Source organism: Oreochromis niloticus, linkage group LG22 (assembly GCF_001858045.2).
Source record: "Oreochromis niloticus isolate F11D_XX linkage group LG22, O_niloticus_UMD_NMBU, whole genome shotgun sequence".
Classification (NCBI taxonomy): domain Eukaryota; kingdom Metazoa; phylum Chordata; class Actinopteri; order Cichliformes; family Cichlidae; genus Oreochromis; species Oreochromis niloticus.
This window is the reverse complement of record NC_031985.2, coordinates 19,506,081-19,525,705: the sequence shown is the minus strand read 5'-3', so window position 1 is coordinate 19,525,705 and position 19,625 is coordinate 19,506,081. Positions and strand designations below refer to the sequence as shown.

The 19,625-nt window shown below is 40.3% G+C and overlaps 1 protein-coding gene and 1 long non-coding RNA gene across 5 annotated transcripts in view; one reads left to right on the top strand and one right to left on the bottom strand.

The window, feature by feature from the left end:
* Positions 1-19,625, bottom strand: part of LOC100691448 (teashirt homolog 1) — a 171,802-nt gene that overhangs the window by 31,326 nt on the left and 120,851 nt on the right. The gene's annotated exons all lie outside the window — the stretch shown is intronic.
* LOC112843467 (uncharacterized) lies at positions 276-9,022 on the top strand. Its single transcript, XR_003215820.1, has 3 exons — positions 276-707; positions 2,293-2,376; positions 4,238-9,022. It is a non-coding gene; the product is annotated as an uncharacterized LOC112843467 (long non-coding RNA).

Sequence of the window (19,625 nt, the reverse complement as noted above, 5' to 3'; positions counted from 1 at the left end):
TTGGAGTCTGTAGTTTTTTTCTAATAATGTATAAGAATATAAATTTCTTTCAACGTTTTACTTGGAGAAAAGGAAAAAATAATGTTTGCACTTGAGTTTTCAGCTAGATAAGATGCTGCTGCAGCATTTCCTTTGTCAGTGGGTGTTTGGTCTCAAAGTTTTGGAAAAACAAAAACCACAAAATGTGGATATTTTTGGTGACCTCTTTAGGGGGACAAAGGAGGCTGAAGATCGATTCGTTACACCTTTTTAAAGTGGGGCTTCTGGTGAAGGGGAGGGGCTCTGAATCCGCAAGAGGCTCCATTAATAGCCTACACTCCATCCTAACTATTATCCACCATAAAGTGTTTATAAAGAGCACACAATCTCGGCTAGTGTTATTTCTAATGAGGCATCATGGTACAGCCGCCTGATGCGGCAAGCGCCGAGGAGCACGGTGAAGGAGAGGAGGAAAAGTCTGAAATTTGCTTTACACTGAGCCCGATAGAGGGTGCGGTGATAATCACAGCATAACTTGGATGCCATGAAATCTGGCACAGCCTGTGTGCGCTCCGTCTGCAGCCAGGCGTCGGACTTATTATTCATCCTACACCGGCTTCAGTTCAGGCTGTAAAGGTTTGGACCGGATCAAGGAAGAAACTGGATTAAAAAAAAAAACCCCAAAACAAATCTCCCAGCCGTTCCACTCCTGCTTTGACTAATTCCGGGTGAGTTTCCTAATTTATCCTTCAGGTAATTTGGCGTTTTCACAGTGACCGGGTAGTAGGTAGGTAGGTATGCATCACGAACAGCAGAGAAGTTTTCTGCTTCTCGACTGACGAGTTTATTTTGGAGCAAGCCTCCTATCTGTCTGCAGAACTCCTAATCTGCGCAGGGAACACGTCTGAGGTGGCTTATTATATGGTAAAAGAAATACCAAGTACCGCCCCAACATCTGTCTGTCCCTGCCTGGCTGCTGATTGATGGAGCAGACTTACGTCACTAATATTTCCATCTCAGAGTCTGCGGACAGACAGGAGAGCTGCGTCTCTCCATCTTATGATGCTTTTCATATAAAGCTAACACAGCTGTGGAATATAAATACACACACACACATATTTCTGTTTATTTAGACTGATTGGTAGGTTTCATTTCCTACATTTTTGAACGTGAACACACATTTACTGGAAAACAAATGTAATGATTTAATATCTACTGTTATGTAGTATATGTTATCCTCCTTATAATAATTCTGATTGCTGCCATTAACTAACTAGTAAACATCTTACCTTTGCTTATTCTTATATATGTATATGCTGCATTGCTGTGTTTTGTGACGAAGGTATTAATGCAGTAATATAGAACCAGAAAATAAACGTTTGGCTGTAACTGCACAGCCACCACCACAAACTAATTCAATGCTGAAGAACAGTAATAAGCATCAATACCAATATAATGAAAAAAAAAAGTTTGATTAGTTTTACACTTTCAGATATATGCTGAACTTTAAAATGCTACAAAGAGGTCACAGAAATCTAATCTGAATTGAGTCAATAATGATGAAATATGAAATAGAAAGAATGTAACAGTTGTTTAAAAAAAATAGATTAATTGACATTAACTGTTGATCTTTTGCATCTGCAAGAATTTTGCAGAGGGGCAGCAAAAGGCTTAGAGGAGACGGCCGTGCAAAAGCTGATCTGAGGCCGGGGTGGGGAGATGTGGTTCAGGGAAAAGGGCAGAGAGCCATCTCAGCACTTAAAACATCCCTGCATGTGCACTGAGACGCTGCAGTGTTGTTTCCCATCTTTTTCTCTTATTCCTTCATCTTGTTAGAGGACGCGTACACGTTAGTGACCTCGGAGCTGAATTTCAACAGCCTGTTGAAACACACACACACACACACACACACACATTTTAATAAATGCCCCTCTCTGTGTAACCTCTCACCTAGCACGTATAGGGTGTTAGGTGTACAAGTGAAAGTCGCTGTCTTGCGATTTGGAGATTGTGATCCAAACTGCTCGCTATAGTAGATCCTCTAACTGTGATTCAGCCACTCGTGTCCATGTGTGCGAACGAGAATTGCCAAACACAGAAACAGTTGTTTCCCGCCTCCCACCCCCAACTTGTACACACAAAGCACCTTCCTCCACTTAACTACAGCTCACTGACAGCATGATGACATGTCACGCGTTTTCTGCATGGAGATAGCCTCTCAGAGCGGGCGAGAACATCCATGCAGCCTCTGCGTATATCTACATACGTTATAGTTTTTGCTTCCTTTTGTCTCCTTCCTTTTCCTCTTTCTAGGTCTGACATGATGATGCAAAGCAAAGCTGTTTATACAGTCTAGCGGATCACAATGCAAACAAGTCCTGCGGGTTGTCAAATCAGGTGAGGCACTCTGAAAACACTGATATTCTCAGATGACCAAATAATGCCAAACGTAATTATTTTGCCGAGCAAATGCTGTTACTTTTAATAACGACTGTGTTGTTGCTCTAGCTGCAGTCATAAGTAATCTGTGAATTATACGCCGGACTGACGTATACATAAAGAACACTGAGGAAAAAAGTAGGAAATTATTCGTTTATTTGTTTACTGTTTCCATGCAGTGTAATGATCATTTTTAAATTCAGTTTATACTAATGATAACAGAGCTCAACAGCAGGGCTCTGTTACTATTTAGACCTAGTTTTGTACGCCGTCTAACAAATCTTTGTAGAATCTAAAGTTGTTAAAAAAGTGAATAAATCCACTTATGCCTCGAGGTTCGTGCTTTCACATTTTGATCAAATTTGTGCACAGTACCCTCGTACTTGGCACTCAAACACACAACACATTAAGCATCCATTCATCCATCCATTGTCTTCCACTTATCCAATTTAAAATCCTACTGAGTCTCCTTTTTTAGTTTCTTCCTCTGTTATCTTTTCCTTCAGTACTATTTCAACTCTCCATTTGTTATCATCTTCGTCATCGTAGTCAGCATCTTAGAGAGGATTGTTCGGGGGGAAAAAAAATATAAATAAAATAAATAAATAAAGATGTGTGTTTAGGCCACACATGGTTTGTTTACATTTTACTTTGGGGAGGATGGGCAGTGTCAGTGTGTGCTGAGGCTACGCAAACTGTGACGTTCTGTAAATTCTGCCACTTTAATTTACAGTTTGTTTGATTTTTGTTTTAAATTGGAAACTTTTATACAAAATGTATAACTTTTATATATCTGAGACATAAAAAAACCTGTAAATGTCTTTAATACGTTAAGAAGGAATTGTTGTAATTTTTTCCCCATTTGATGAATTACACAATAAACCACACCAACCATAAGCTAAATGATAGTTAACACACCAGAACTATAAATGTATATATTAGCGGATAAATTATAAATACTAAAAAGGTTTTGAGACTAATATAATCTGCAGGATTGTTTCATTCACATTTTAGAAACATATTTGTTACCCTTAGGCTTTCTTTTGTGCTTTTATTCTGAAAAATCTATGCTTATCATTTCAGTTTAAGGGTTTATTTTATGTAATCACGCAAATGGCGAAGATTATTGGGAAAAAAATCCTGCTGGAATAAAGCATGAATTTAATGCCTTCCTCTTAATATTTATAAATAATTAATGTGGCGTTGCATATTTTTGGCCTTTGGCTAACCGTTCAAGCTTTTTGCAGCCAAAAACCTCTGATGTCAAAAGGTTTGGGCTCTGCTGGCATACAAGTATGATAAGTGCACCGCAGATTTGCTGTTGGGGGTGTTGTTACCGTCTGCAGGGCACACTGCTGGACTCATAAACGCATTTATATAGTGGACTGAAATAGGGTGTAATCTTTGCTTTTAGAATCGTTCAAATAAGTTAAGATTTAGAACGATGAAAGCTCACGGCTTATGATAATACCTCTCCTCATAATCTTGAATAATCTTCAATCAATGAAGGGTCCTATCAGATTCCCGACAATCATTGACAGCCCGAATATAAGAATATATAATAAAAAATTAATAAAGAACAGGCTCTAACTTTGACACGAGATATATCTCCACATCTATCAGATAAGACTGCATAATTAAAATGCCAAGTGTGAGTATCGAGTGAAGGAGAGGGGTTTTTTGATATTTTTGATATAGAGATTTACTTTTTCCATGACTTGTTTAAAGTGTAGACTTTAAAAAAAATGTGTTGCTGTAGTTTTGACAATGCAATTAAAGGTTTGTAATCCCCACCTGGGCTTTTTTTTGATTCTGTCAGTTTGGACGAAGAACGTGATGAAGTGCGGTGCAGCGGTGACAGATGCAAGTTTATTAAAGGATTGGAGTCTCGGAGGGATTCGAGGTGTTATTTTACAGCACGCAGAACCTGAACTGAGCCGCTTCAGCTTGTTTACATTAGCTGTGGCGGAAACAAAGTATGAGCAAAGTAAATGCAGAGCATCAGGATGCAATGTGGTAAATCCCCCCCCCCCAAAAGAAAACTATTTAAACGCTACACACCACCACGGGTCAAACTTTACTCAGGCAAACAGTGTAAACGACGAGATTTCCCGCTTCCTCAAACAACCTTGGTAAAAATCCTTCCCAACTTGGCTGAATAAAGTGACATATTTCACGTTTCAAAATACCAGCATCTCTGACACGCACATTCCTTCCCTCTCCTCCTCCCTTGCCTTTTGTTTTCCTTGACACGTGCGCGCCAATTAGCATTTTTCAGCCATTAAGGAGGAAAGAGAAGCAGCCAAATGTTTGTCTCTCCCAGCTCTTTTTCCGACAAGAGTTTTCGAATGTCAGTGAGGGAGGGGGGGGAGAACATTCAGACAGAATGTGGAATATTATCCTCAGTGTTAACATTATCTTCTTCACATAACAATTACCAGTAGCTTTGTCTGGGAAACTGGTGTGACAATGCAACCAATTGGGTTTACGAGAGCAGTCGTCAGTCCACATTTAGAGCAATTTAAAATGATTTTCAGTGAGAGTACACAAGCAGTCGGGATTACTTTCATCTCCAGTGACGTCATGTAAACCTGTATAACATTTTATTTGATGAATTTTTTATATTTTGACTTCTGAGCACAATCAGCTCCTTTCAACCGCGTCCGTTAAAACCTACAACAGTCTGCAAGAACTACATCTTAATGCTAACTCGGGCAGTAAGACTATAGATAGATAGAAATCGAGCCTTTTTGTCATCAGGTCCTCTCGTGTGTCAAATTAGGGCGTCCTAATCTTTTCCTTTTACTCTTGAATTTAAATCTGCGAATCTCATATTGCACACATCCCTCGCTGCGGGGCTTTCGGCTGCTAAAATCTGTCACCGCAGCTGGTGTATCGTACATTAAGGGAGAAAATGCTCTTAAAAAGGTGCTTTTCTGACATTAACATGACTTGTGTGCATAGCGCCGGTCGATCTGTGTAGTTTGAGGCATATATTTATGAATAGGAACCTTTAATTAGGGCTTGTGTTTCCTCCCTAGTCACATTGAGGGATGGTCCTCGCCGACATTCATTAATGATAATCACCAAGAGCGATGGCATAGCTACAGGCCAAGTCTCAGGGGAGCCGACACTTGAAAAGAAGCATTAAATTACACAGAGGGACTCTTTAATTGCAAAAAGGAAAATATATAGCCATCATTGTTAAATATGATCTTTTGTAAGCCTTTACTGGTTCAAGGATTTGTCCCAGGGTTTTCTTATCCTCACATTCGTTTAAACGAATCTAGGGCCGCAGTTTAGCCGTAATACGCCACAGAACCTTTGCGCATCCAGATTTTCGCCTCGGTTTTATGTATCGCAAACAAAGCACCAGCTGTAAATAAATCTACAGCAAAATCCGAAACCTTGGCAAACCTGCACGTGGAGACGAACAAATCTCAAAGATTATTAATGCAAAAATATCTACGTTGTGTTTTTGAAAGTGCCTGAAATTGTACATCGGCTTTCGCTACTTAAACGTGTCTGCGATTCAAGCGGAGCATGTGAGCAGTGGAAACAGGCTGTCAGGGAGGCAAATAAAGGAGAAAAAGTGTTTCTGTTCCCAGATTCTGTCGTTTGGCAATAAAATGGTCTTGATATAAATAAATAAATAAAAGTTATGCATGAACACACACACACACGCATACTCATACACACCCAAACTCCTGACCTAATTGCTCAGTCTCATTCAACTAATTAATCACAGCTGACTTAACATGGTGACAAGGTTAGGTAGGTGACATTCTCCAAAAAATCCTGTCTTTCTGTCTCCTCTGTTGCTTTTTCCCCTTTTTAGCCTTATTTATTAACCATTTTACCCCTTCTCTAAGATTTTTTTTAAACAGGTTTGTCTTTTTTAAATATTTTCTGTTCTTTTCACTTCCATTCTTCTTTCCATCTTCCTGCCCTTTGTGTAGTTTTTGTCTCTCTTTCTGTCCTTCCCATCTCTGCCCCCCCCTCACCATCAAATCATGTCTAGCAAAGGAGTAAATGGAGAGCATAACTTGGCCCACATCTATTTTTACCTGTTATTGAAGGTGGATGTGTGGGGGGCCCTAGCAGAGGTGAGAGTGGGCATGCTCGGGAAAGAGGTGTGTGTGTGTTGGTGGTGGTGGGGGGTTAGGGGCGGGGTCACAATGCTCCATTAATCAAAAAGAATGACACTCATGTCGTCCGTGACAACCATCCTGCCACCCGTACGTCTCTTCCCCTCCTCCTCCATCCCACTCAAACGGGACAACTTTAGTGATGGGGAGGGCGAGGAGGAAGAAGAAGTAGAAGAAGAAGAGAATGAGAGGGGGGTGGGGTGGGCGAACTTTATTAATCAAGCATCTCAGATTAATTGTTATGAAGTGTCACCCATAAATTCTCCATTTGGATTTAATAATCTTGGAGGTAGACTTAACAATCTCTGTCGTGATTTGAGTTTTATTGAAGAGGCTGCAGAGAGAGAGAGGGGGAGAGACAGAGCGAGAGAGAGATGCAGTGACACAAATAGCTTCTCAGCGGACAGTCCCTCTCCGCATGACAGTTATGAAATACAATTATCAGCAAGATCTGCTTAAGAATTCATCAACTGCACCCTGCCTTCCAAGGAGAGAAGGGGAAAAAATATCCTACATACAAAGCAAGTCTTAACTGATAAGTCTTCTCTTTTCCCTGCAGCCCTTAAACTATCATTTCAATTCCTCTGTCTCAGACACGTTAAGTCACTGTAAAGGTATGGTACGCGTGTGTCTTTGAAAGCTCCCCGAGCCTTATTTAAAGCATAAATCATCAGGTAATCAGGGACTACGTAAATGACACACCGCACGCAAACCGGCACGATAGCGAGCATCTCGTTTGAAATGTACAACCCGTTGGTTTGCGTCAGGGTCAATATTAGCAGTTAATCTGTGCGTGCAGTGAAAACATACTGTCAGTGAATTGTACAACACACTGTCAGCTCTCAAAAGTAAGGCAAATGATTTCAATCAGCTGTCGTCTAATTGCAGTCGCATCTTTTGAAACGGATGAAGAACGGCCACTATGTAGGTTGACAGTATGCATAAAATTAGCATAGCTTTGCATATTGCAATTCCATTAGTGGTAGTGTTATTGGAGGCTTGGGCTTTCCTTCTTACTGCACAGTTGCATTGTCTTAAAGGGACACGGGCAGGATGATAGTAAAAGATAAGAATCATTAGGACTCAAAGCGGAGCTAATTTCTACATCAAAGAGCAGAATCTCGCAGGATAACGTCGTCCGATACGAGGAAGGTGTTTTATAAGAAAAGCGCTCTGACAAAAGACAGATCTGAGAAATGGAAAGGGGCTCTGTCTTTGCACGGAATATTAATGGAAAGTCTTTCTGTGACCGTTTTTGGAAAATGCCGGCGAAGCTTGTTAAACATGTGCCTTTAACTACACTTTCCCCTGCGCGAGATATCGTCCTGATCAATGATGCCTCGCCCGTGTGAAAAATGACTATAGCTGGATTCACGGTAAATGTTTTAGCTATCAACACTCCTTCATGGCCAATCCCTCACTGACACTACATCCTGGCGGCAGCCTGGTTAAATCCGAGCCCGTCTTCTCCCCTCAGTGATTGCAGTCGTCAGCCGGTGATGTGTGGCTCCTGAGCCATCGCGTCGCTTCTGGCTCATCGGTTTCGGTGAGTTGCGAGCGCTAATTCAGCGAGGTGGCGGAGAAATTTTCTAATAATTTTGTGACACTCGAGCACCGCAAGAGGCCAGACCACAGACAGTTTGTTTACACTCACTTTGATAATGTAATTAAGACCAGAGTAAAGCAACACAAATTACTACAACTACCATGTGAACTTTTTTTTAATTATATGAATTAAAGTCATAATCAGGGAGCATCAAACTCAATTAAGAGAGCTCGATTACACGTCAATCTCTTCCATCACTCATGTCAGTTTAAGTCTTTATTAAGTCAAGGAAAGCAGTTTGTTTAAAGCGATGCAAGGATTCTTGAGGAAAGAGCCAACGTTTTGCTTCTTGAGCTTAGCAATCTGACAATTCACAGACTAGCCATACTGTTCTGCAGTGATGTACAGTGACCGTGCATTAGTCACTGATATATGTGTAAATATACTGCATGTTTAAAACTGCAGCTACTGTAGGCACAATCAGGTGGGTATCATTAAGCACACCCAGCTCTTTAATGTGCATTTAACCCTAAAAAAATATAAATGCCACAAATGCACACCAAGAAAACAAATACAATGTGTCTTTTATACAATTAAATAATCTAATACAATTTTTCTGCATGCAAAACCTTAATGCTGTTCATGTCCATGCAGTTCATGCGTCTTCCACTCAAGCAGAAAGCCCCAAACAGAGATGCCATGGTGGTACTTTTTTCACTTAAAACAAACATTTTGAGAAATTAATATATAAAAAACTTTGTTTGCATTTACAAATATCTTTTTTTGGTCAAATTTGATATTTCTAAGACAGCGGTCCCCAACCTTTTTTGCGCCACAGACTGGTTTATGTCCGACAATATTTTCACGGACCAGCATTTAAGGTGTTGCAGATAAATACAACAAAATAAAACCAGTACCGGTACCGAAAAAAAGAAGATTTATTCATAACACACAGGAAAAGACCCAGGGAAACTGAGTTAACAATAAAAATTATAAAATAATAAAGATAAAAACTGATAAAAACGCTGAAAACCATAAATTTCACATCCGAGCCTCAACTCTCGCGGCCCGGTACCAAACGACTCACAGATCGGTACCGGTCCGTGGCCCGGGGGTTGGGCACCGCTGTTCTAAGATCTTCACTGGCTGGGGCTTTGACTCATTGTGTGCTGGAGTATACTGTATACTGTTTCACATGTGCCCGTGTGGTGTGACGTCGTACGTGCTGTCACTGGCACTTCATGCAGGCAGTATGTAATTATATAATAATATATTCCTTATCTGAGCAAAGCAGAAACTTTAACAGGAGATATCTCATTTGCTGTTTGTGACATGTATAAGTAAGAGTTGCCTTTAAGGCTTTCTGTCAGACAGACCTGGTTTATGCTGTTGGAAAGGTGTGCGGCAATCCGTTTCACCATCTTTTCCTAAAACTGTAAAAACTGCAAATACAATCAAAGGCTTTGCTCGCCACCATTAGCATTTGTGTTTCTGATTAAAATAGCAATGTCTGTGAATGCTTACTGAAGTACTCATGCTAATCCAAAACAGCGCTTTTCCCTTTTCACTACATGCTCACTTCTATTTTTTTTTTTTACCCAAACCCTGAATTCCAGGTTGTTTTTGTGTACAAACTGTAAACCAAACCTCAGCTACTGCACTGCCAAAGGAAATGGGCTGTCATCAGATCAGAAAATGCTTTGATGTGTGATTTGTTCTGTATTTTCTGTGTGTTTTCAACCATTTCCTCTTTGGGATGTTTACCAATCAGCCATAAAGCGTTGAACTTTGTCACGTTTTGTGTTTTGCCCACAGTTTTTGAAATCATTTAATAAAACAGGTTTATAGGATTGTTTTCTCCCACCTGGAAATCACTCATAAAATCAGATCATGTGATGCACTTCCTAGTGAATAAAAAATAAAATAAAGGATCAAGTCTCCTCTTCTATGTCTACTTTCTTCATTGCGTCTGCCCCGGTGGTCAAGGACACCCGTATCAGTGGACGCCAGGGTAGGCCCCATCCATCAGAAGGCTACGTGTAATGGAATCAACCGGTGACAATGATCATCAGCACTGCAAACAATGGCCCATAAACATCGCCTGACAAGTGGTCAAATGTGAGAAAAGCGAGATGGGGGGGCTGGGCGAGTGTTTCAGGGTTTGTATATGTGTGCGCACCCACACACGTGAGTCTTTCAGACACACCGACAAAGAGAGATAGAGAGGGACTGTAACATAAGGTGAGGCTACTGTAGAGTAGCAGAGAAATGGTGAGGAGGATAATTCCCCCAGGGGATGATGTGGCGGACCAACCCACTACCTCTGAAAACAAGAGTCCCCTGTGGGTGGGAGTTCAAACATTTCTCTACCTACTTCCTACTTTCTCTTTATTTTTCTTCTCTCTTCTTTAAGATTAGTTTTCCTGGGAGTTTTATCAGATTGCTTGCAGCGGTGAGGGTCAGGAGAAGAGAGATGGCTCCACTATACACGTTTTTTTTTTGTTTTATTTAATGACAATTCTCAAAAATACTTTCAGCCAAAGGCTTAAAAATCGCCTGTTCTTAATACGTGGCAAATCATTACTTTCCTTTCTCCCTCAGTCAGCGTTAAATAAAACCCAATTAGAGAGGCTGAAGATTTCAAAGAAAGCAGAATGATTTCTTTTTTTTACCCTATTCATCTTAAGTTTCCATCACAAAAAAAGTAGTTGCTTTTGTCAGGCGGGGTGTTTCGTCACTCCTTTTTTTTTGTCAGCTGGTTTCTCACTCTGTAACACACTCTCTCTCTCACACACACACACACACACACACCACTTTAATTAGCCACCATTTGTCTCAGCTTTCCCTCTTTTTTTCTGTTTATTCAAACGTCAGGAATGACACTGGCCAATTAACGCAGTATGAAATAGTTTAGCCCTCCGCAACACTTGGAACACTACAAACCAAGTGGGATATTTGCACCGAGCTCAAGGACCGCTGCGCTGTGTGAGCTGAGGTGTAAGGAGGGGGATCGCTACAGTAGCATTCGGCAAAGACATTTTTGTTGTTTTTCTTTTGTTTAATCCAGCAGGAGGTCATTATTGTTTGTATAATTTCATTTCAGACTTTCAAAACAAAAGACGGCTTTGTTATTGGCACAAAGCGCGTGCAAAGTTTGAAAGCACGGATCATTATTTCGTGTTTTGTCATTAGCGGCAGGCTAAATTGACCCTGAGATTGCCTCACTCTTCAAAAAAACCCAACAAAATCCTGAAATCTAGGGCAACAGCTGGATAATGGGTGCTGCAGTGATTTACTAATTGTCTTCCGGACTCAGATTAATAATTGGCAAAGCTTTAGCTGAAGTGCACATCTAAGTAGTCTTTGTCGTGGACTTGTATCTTCAGAAAAAAAAAAAAAAGCACAAAAGGCAGCTGAGACGATATCATTAACGCTCTTTCCAAATTGAAACAGTCATCGAGAGCATCTTTAAAATGTCTCCGGAAGCTTTCTTTTTCTTTTTTTTTGTCGAGTGCAAATGACATCTCGCTCATTTTGCTGTTGGCTACATGACTGATGTGTTGAATAAGACAGTCCGTTTTGATGCTTTTGAAGGATCCCGGTTTGAAGTATATGATTCTGAAGTGCCAGCATATGCTTAGCGAGATAAGTAATTTGACACACAGACATCACAGCCCGCAAATCTTTCGTCTGGCTGCCTTGAGTGTCCACGTCGGGCGCTTTTTCAAGAACACTTTACAACTGTCACAACTGACTGTCAGCGTGCAAACGACACACGCAAACGAACTCATTTTGAACACAGATTAAGACAGCTGTCATATCAAAAAAAAAATAAATGTATAAATCCGAGCTAAAAATAACATTAATTTGATCTCTGGCGTTTTTTAAAAATTAATTTGCTATTTAGGAACCAAAGCTTCCTCCTTTTTAGCATCAGTTTGTTCATTAAAGTAATTAAATTAACTACTTATCCTCGGGATTGATGCTAGATATAAGGCGGCAGTCATTGAAAGCAACACAGCAATAACACAGCCACTCAGAAAGTCTTCCCCTGCTGCTTTTCCTTTCTCTCTCTCTCTTAGAATAAGACACATTTGACAGAGTCACCTACCTAACATAAATAGACAAACACTGAATACTACTAGACACAGCACATAGCATGCATACACACAAACACGTGCACATTCACGCACACGCCAGCCGGTGGGGTCAGAGCTGCAAACGGAGTGGCTGACATTGTGGCACTTCTTTGGCAGCGTTGTGCAGGTGTCGTCTGCACACAGGCTTCTGAATAAATGGATTTGAAATGATTTACCGAGGGTATCTGCCACCTGAGCACAGACACACACCCCCATGCACAGCTCCCCACATATACACCCGCTGCTACACACACACACAGCACAAACTTCTACCCTCTCTCACTGTTCATATGGAGACGCTGACGCAAAGGCGCAAACCAAAACCAAGAGGGGAAACGAGAGAAATCTGGCAGAGCGGCATCCTTTTGTATCCTTACTCAATGAATATCTGAGGTGTGTGGATATGTTAAGATGCAGTTTGCACTCTCATTTAGTGATTTACACCCATTTGCTTTCAGACGTGATGGAAACTATTGCTGAGGTCACACTGAGAATAGCCAATCCCCCGACCACTTGCTCAACTAGCGCCATCAGCAAAATTAGCAGGTGAAACGCCCGCTTACATTCTAACAGGAAGAGACGCTCCTACAGAAGAAGCAGCGTGTAGGATGAATGGCTTGGGGCAAAACATCTGGATCACAGCAGCTGTTGTCACCTACAAACCGATTGCAGTCACCCGGGAGAAAAGAGCACCTCTTTGTTTTTGGGATAAAATGCAGTTCATGTAAGTTCATAAATACACTGTGTGAGCATCCTGTGGGCATGTAAACTACTAAGCCTGTGCATGGCATAATGGATAAAATATAACCACACACCTAGCTCCAAACATGGCATTAAAAGACGGGCAAAGAGTCTACAGGGAGTGCAGAATTATTAGGCAAGTTGTATTTTTGAGGAATAATTTTATTATTGAACAACAACCATGTTCTCAATGAACCCAAAAAACTCATTAATATCAAAGCTGAATGTTTTTGGAAGTAGTTTTTAGTTTGTTTTTAGTTTGAGCTATTTTAGGGGGATATCTGTGTGTGCAGGTGACTATTACTGTGCATAATTATTAGGCAACGTAACAAAAAACAAATATATACCCATTTCAATTATTTATTTTTACCAGTGAAACCAATATAACATCTCCACATTCACAAATATACATTTCTGACATTCAAAAACAAAACAAAAACAAATCAGCGACCAATATAGCCACCTTTCTTTGCAAGGACACTCAAAAGCCTGCCATCCATGGATTCTGTCAGTGTTTTGATCTGTTCACCATCAACATTGCGTGCAGCAGCAACCACAGCCTCCCAGACACTGTTCAGAGAGGTGTACTGTTTTCCCTCCTTGTAAATCTCACATTTGATGATGGACCACAGGTTCTCAATGGGGTTCAGATCAGGTGAACAAGGAGGCCATGTCATTGGTTTTTCTTCTTTTATACCCTTTCTTGCCAGCCACGCTGTGGAGTACTTGGGCGCGTGTGATGGAGCATTGTCCTGCATGAAAATCATGTTTTTCTTGAAGGATGCAGACTTCTTCCTGTACCACTGCTTGAAGAAGGTGTCTTCCAGAAACTGGCAGTAGGACTGGGAGTTGAGCTTGACTCCATCCTCAACCCGAAAAGGCCCCACAAGCTCATCTTTGATGATACCAGCCCAAACCAGTACTCCACCTCCACCTTGCTGGCGTCTGAGTCGGACTGGAGCTCTCTGCCCTTTACCAATCCAGCCACGGGCCCATCCATCTGGCCCATCAAGACTCACTCTCATTTCATCAGTCCATAAAACCTTAGAAAAATCAGTCTTGAGATATTTCTTGGACCAGTCTTGACGTTTCAGCTTGTGTGTCTTGTTCAGTGGTGGTCGTCTTTCAGCCTTTCTTACCTTGGCCATGTCTCTGAGTATTGCACACCTTGTGCTTTTGGGCACTCCAGTGATGTTGCAGCTCTGAAATATGGCCAAACTGGTGGCAAGTGGCATCTTGGCAGCTGCACGCTTGACTTTTCTCAGTTCATGGGCAGTTATTTTGCGCCTTGGTTTTTCCACACGCTTCTTGCGACCCTGTTGACTATTTTGAATGAAACGCTTGATTGTTCGATGATCACGCTTCAGAAGCTTTGCAATTTTAAGACTGCTGCATCCCTCTGCAAGATATCTCACTATTTTTGACTTTTCTGAGCCTGTCAAGTCCTTCTTTTGACCCATTTTGCCAAAGGAAAGGAAGTTGCCTAATAATTATGCACACCTGATATAGGGTGTTGATGTCATTAGACCACACCCCTTCTCATTACAGAGATGCACATCACCTAATATGCTTAATTGGTAGTAGGCTTTCGAGCCTATACAGCTTGGAGTAAGACAACATGCATGAAGAGGATGATGTGGACAAAATACTCATTTGCCTAATAATTCTGCACTCCCTGTATTCAGTATCCAGTCTATTCAATAAAAAAATAAATATAACAATCAAAATTATAATTCTCTACCCTGTGAAAATCAAAAAAATCCCTTTTCAATTGTGGATTACACATCTGTCATTTGGGGGTAAGCAGCAATCCAACACTAACGCCTACGTGACGCAGTATTTGGTCTCCTGTGTGGAGGTGAGTGAGATTTGAACTGTGTCCTTGACCATTAAATTATAGACCTACATGTATATATTCATATAATTCTATTGTTTAAATTCTAAAAACGCAGCCTGGTTCTAATTCAGTGAATAAATAACGTGAATGAAAAGAGACAAAATACCTGTGCAAGCCCAACCACTGGGCCAGCATCCCAAACAGCCGTTCATTACCATGTGTAGACCAAGTTTTCACTGGTATAAAACTAATACAAAGGATGTCACATGTTAGAAAAAATGCACTTAGGTTATTTTAACATTTTGTTAAAACATTTTTTGACAATATGCAAAGAAAAGTCCAAGATATGTGAAAAATCATATCTCTATTTTCACACGAAACATGTGCGACATCTAGTAAGACATTAACCACATAGCAACAGTTAAGTGACTACTTTGTTTTTGTAAAACTAGCCTCTGAAATATATGAGAAAAATGCTACAATAACTAATGTGTGTCAGACAAACCAACAGGTGTAGTAGGTGAAGCAGACGGAGACTCCACCAAGTCTCTTTTTGGTTTGTTACTCGTTACTTGCAGACGATACAAAGCAATGCTCTGTTGCAGGCACACAGACGGTTAACATTCTCGATGTCCAGCTCTGATGGGAGACGCGTCCCCAACAGATGGGCAAAAAGAGTAAAGAGAAAAACAACAAAGTCAAGAGGGTAAAAACGGAGACATCAGAGAGATACATCATCATCCCACCTCTCTGACACTCTGTAGGGCTTGACCTTACCAGGCTGCTGGGTTGTCAGAGTGGCCTAATCAAGTAGTAGGCAGGGCCGCCAGACCTGCCCTGGTCGGAGAACATGCACAACCCTGACTTGATGAGTCCAGTCTGTGATACATGTGTGAGGGAGCATTTAAAAGTGGCATTTTTTACCTTTCTTCATTTTCACACAAACATCACAGCTGAGATGTAGGTCAAACAGCAACAGCATACACATCTAGAGTGACAGTAAAGTACTACAGAGTATTAAATACAATACTTGATGTGCCAGAGAGCCACTTGATAAATAAAGAGTTCTGCTTTCATAGATTGTGTTATACTGCAGGGCTGAGCGAAATCAAACTCTCTTCTAACACAAAAGTGCATGCAGTATTTTTTTAACCCATAAGCATCTATCTATCTATCTATATCTATCTATCTATCTATCTATCTATCTATCTATATATATATATATATATATATATATATATAGATATATATATGTCTACTATATACTACTATATGTCTACTCAGACAGTTATATCTTGATAATGGCAACGTATTTTGCACAGACACTCATATCTTCAGATTTTTTTTAGATGGTGGAATTAATTCCACTGCTCCCCACAAAATCCAATTTAAAGGTGATGACTAAGAACATGAATATCATTAGAGGCGTATTAAAAAGTATTATTGACCTTTCTGTGGCTGCGCGAGTGGACATCAAACCCAACTTTCTAACATCTCTCCCAAGCAGAGTGTTATTATCATATGCCGGTCTTAATAAATTATTTCTGTCACACTGTAAAATAAGTTAAAAAAAAATTAAGCACAACTCTACAGTTTTATGAGCCTGTAAAGGTGAAGGCCATGCATATTAAGTTTTTCATGCACCGTGAACTTTGGAGGTATGCTACAATAGGTTACATAATTAATTTCTGCAGGAAAGCTTGAGCCATATATTTCAACATTTTTTTTTCCTTATGCTTAAAGGGTGATGCTGCCACAGACAGGGGATATTGTAAAACTGGGAGAATCACCGTGATCGTCGTGTAACGAGGTTCAAAGTTCAGTTTTGCTGACTCCTATGCAGAGAATTACCACAGAAAAAGATAAAAGAACAGATATAAGAAGATGAATAAGGTTACGATAAAGTATTTAAAGACGCTGTGAAAAACAAATGGTGCTAAAGTTGTCATTTCTTTTCATATCAAGAGCTTGTTTTCACTACGGCAACCATGAGAGATTTTTAACGCATACATAAACATCATGAAGCTACACTCGCCAGCCTTACAAATGTGCACCTGCACACACTATTTGTATTCAGTTGTAAACCGTACAACCACATGATGAATCCACCTCAGTCGGTGCAGAAGGTGACTGTTTGCTCTGAGCGCTTGTCACTTTGTGGTTGTGCGGTTGTACTAATGCAATCATCTGGTTTACTGATGGGGTAAATTTCCACCTTCGTGACATCCGCTGCGCGCATAAGAATGTGAAATCATTTTGCTTCATTTCTCGTGATAATTGCTTTGTGGTGCACTTTTTCTTATTAGCAGCACCTGCTTTTACTCATTTACTCCTCGCTAAGATTTCCACTTGAGGAATGACAATGTCGGGCTTTAAGAGTCATGCGAGGTGTTTAACAAGCTCTAAATATCAGTTAACAGATGAAATGCTGAATATGACTATCATTCTAGATTAGTTTGGTGCTACTATAATATATACACTCAGAAAAAGCCTTTGATGATGTGGCCAAACGCACAGTGCAACAAAGGCCATAAATATCAGCTTTTATTGGCTAAATTTCGCTGAACTAGGAAAGCCTAAGTATCAGTTTTATATCGGTTCAGTTTCAGGTTCGCAGCAGATGAGAAATTGCTCTAGACCAGCAAAGACTTTTATGAGAGCAAAGTAATTTATTCAAGAATTTCAACCTGAAAAAACACAATAATAAGTCAATGCTTTGGTCCAGTATACTTCTTACTTGCATATTTCAAACAAGACCATTCTCACAGTTCGTAACCGTCATGGTTTCCACACTGAATCACACAAAAGCGTCCAGTTTAGTTTCGCTGAGCAGCGTACAGAGCCGAGGCTTTGGTGCTCTAAGCACCGGCATCCTGTTGTGATTTTCATTTGAGTCACAGTGTGGCAGATTGGTTAATTTGATAAGCTCACGCTCGCTCCCTCGATCACTCTCTCGCATATATTTCCCGTTTTAAACTTCATCAATGAATGCCACACTGATGCTTGTCTTATCTACATCATTGGTAAATTCTTTTAGATCCAGCTGTTTTGTGACCCTACTGCTTGTGTTCGACTTTTTTAATCTTGCCATTTTTAAATTGATCAGAATAATTCAAAAGTGCAATTTAAAAGTAAAGTTCACATGTTTTCGGTTCTTTGCTTTAATGAACCATATTGCTAAAGTGAGGTATTTTTCAGGCCTTTCACTCTTTGACTCTTAACCACTGGTTCCAAAATACTTTCTCAAAACTTCTGGTCCACTTGATCATGTAACAGCACTGTAGGTTCATGTCCAGGTCATTGCTTTTAATTATTGCACCTTCATTTCTTAATTTTTTTTTTTATTTCTCATACTTTTTATTGCCAGCTGTTGTGGCAAACTGTTCTACATACTGCTATACCCATGAGCCTCTGCAGGCACTTCTATATGCCCGAGACACCTGTCAGAGTAGCAAATCAAAGCAAATTCATACACTCTGTCATTGGTCCTGGGAACAAACCACCTGTCCAAGCTCCAAAAAACCATCTTTAAGTAACCATCAGTCCACAGGAGAACTGTTGCAGGCTGCCTTCTATACAGTCAGGTTGCACAAACACAGCAACTTTTGATTTTGCAAAGAGGCAGGCTTAAAGTGTTGTCACGAAAAGGCTTACTTTTACATATAAACAGGATAGTCGTTATTAAAGCTTGATTTTAATATAGTCAGGATTTCTCAAATTTATCAGAGGATCCACATACAGTGAATCTTCATTTCTTAAATTTAAGATGTCTCATTAACTCCCTCGACCACTCGAGTCCAACATGGTGAGATCTGCCAATTTAGGAGACTCAATCCCTACGCTAAAAATGTGTTATTTTCAGCTTAATTCCAGCAATATTATAATGTTGTTTTCTCCCACAGCACCAAATGTGTCTACAAGTGGATCAAACTAAACAGTCTTCATGAAAACTACAAAAATCCCACTCTTAGGCTTGTGGCAGTTTTTCCAAATTATTCTTTCTGTATTTAGTGAGGAGTCAAACAAAATTCTGTTGCAGTGACCGTTAAGTGATGTATGGGTGACATACATTAAGTGTGATACAATGGAAATGGAAGCCGTAAAAAACTTTTAGAAAAAAATTCAAAAGAACTAGGATTTAAATTCTTTTTTAAAATTGCTGGATGGATGATGACGTTCATACACAGTTTCATGCAGACTGACCCGCCTGGAGGAGACAACATACCTATAGATATACATGCATACATACACGGCGATCCTTATCATGAGATAGGTATTGTAAGAAGTCGGTTGACGGTTATACTGAATCCCAGTATAACTGGCAAATCAGGGCAATGTCAGAAAGAATGAGGCTGGCGTCAGTTGCACTGGATCTTTGCCTTTTAAAGACTTTACCGTTGGAAAACGTGAGAAGCTTCCAGAGATTCTTTCCATTGCTTTGGTGCAACGGTCATTTCCAAATCCCTTTCCTGAGTAGACTTTAGAAACAGATTGATTCTGCTTACTAAGTAACTGGTTATAAACAAAGGGAATTAAGGAGATTCCCAAAGGATCAGCATGAAACATATTTTCTGAAGAAAGGTGACTCTTCAGGTAAATTTAAAAGGAGGGTATGTTGTGCTAAAGTCACACTAGAGAAGTGGTTGGAAACATCGGCATTACCAAAATTATTGTGACCCTGTGCAACGAATTCTCACTGCTTTAAAGACGGGGACCAGGTCTGCAAAATTCTTCCAAAAATAATGACACAGTTGCTACAGGACAGCAAACTGCAATAAGAGCTCAGCAACCTTACA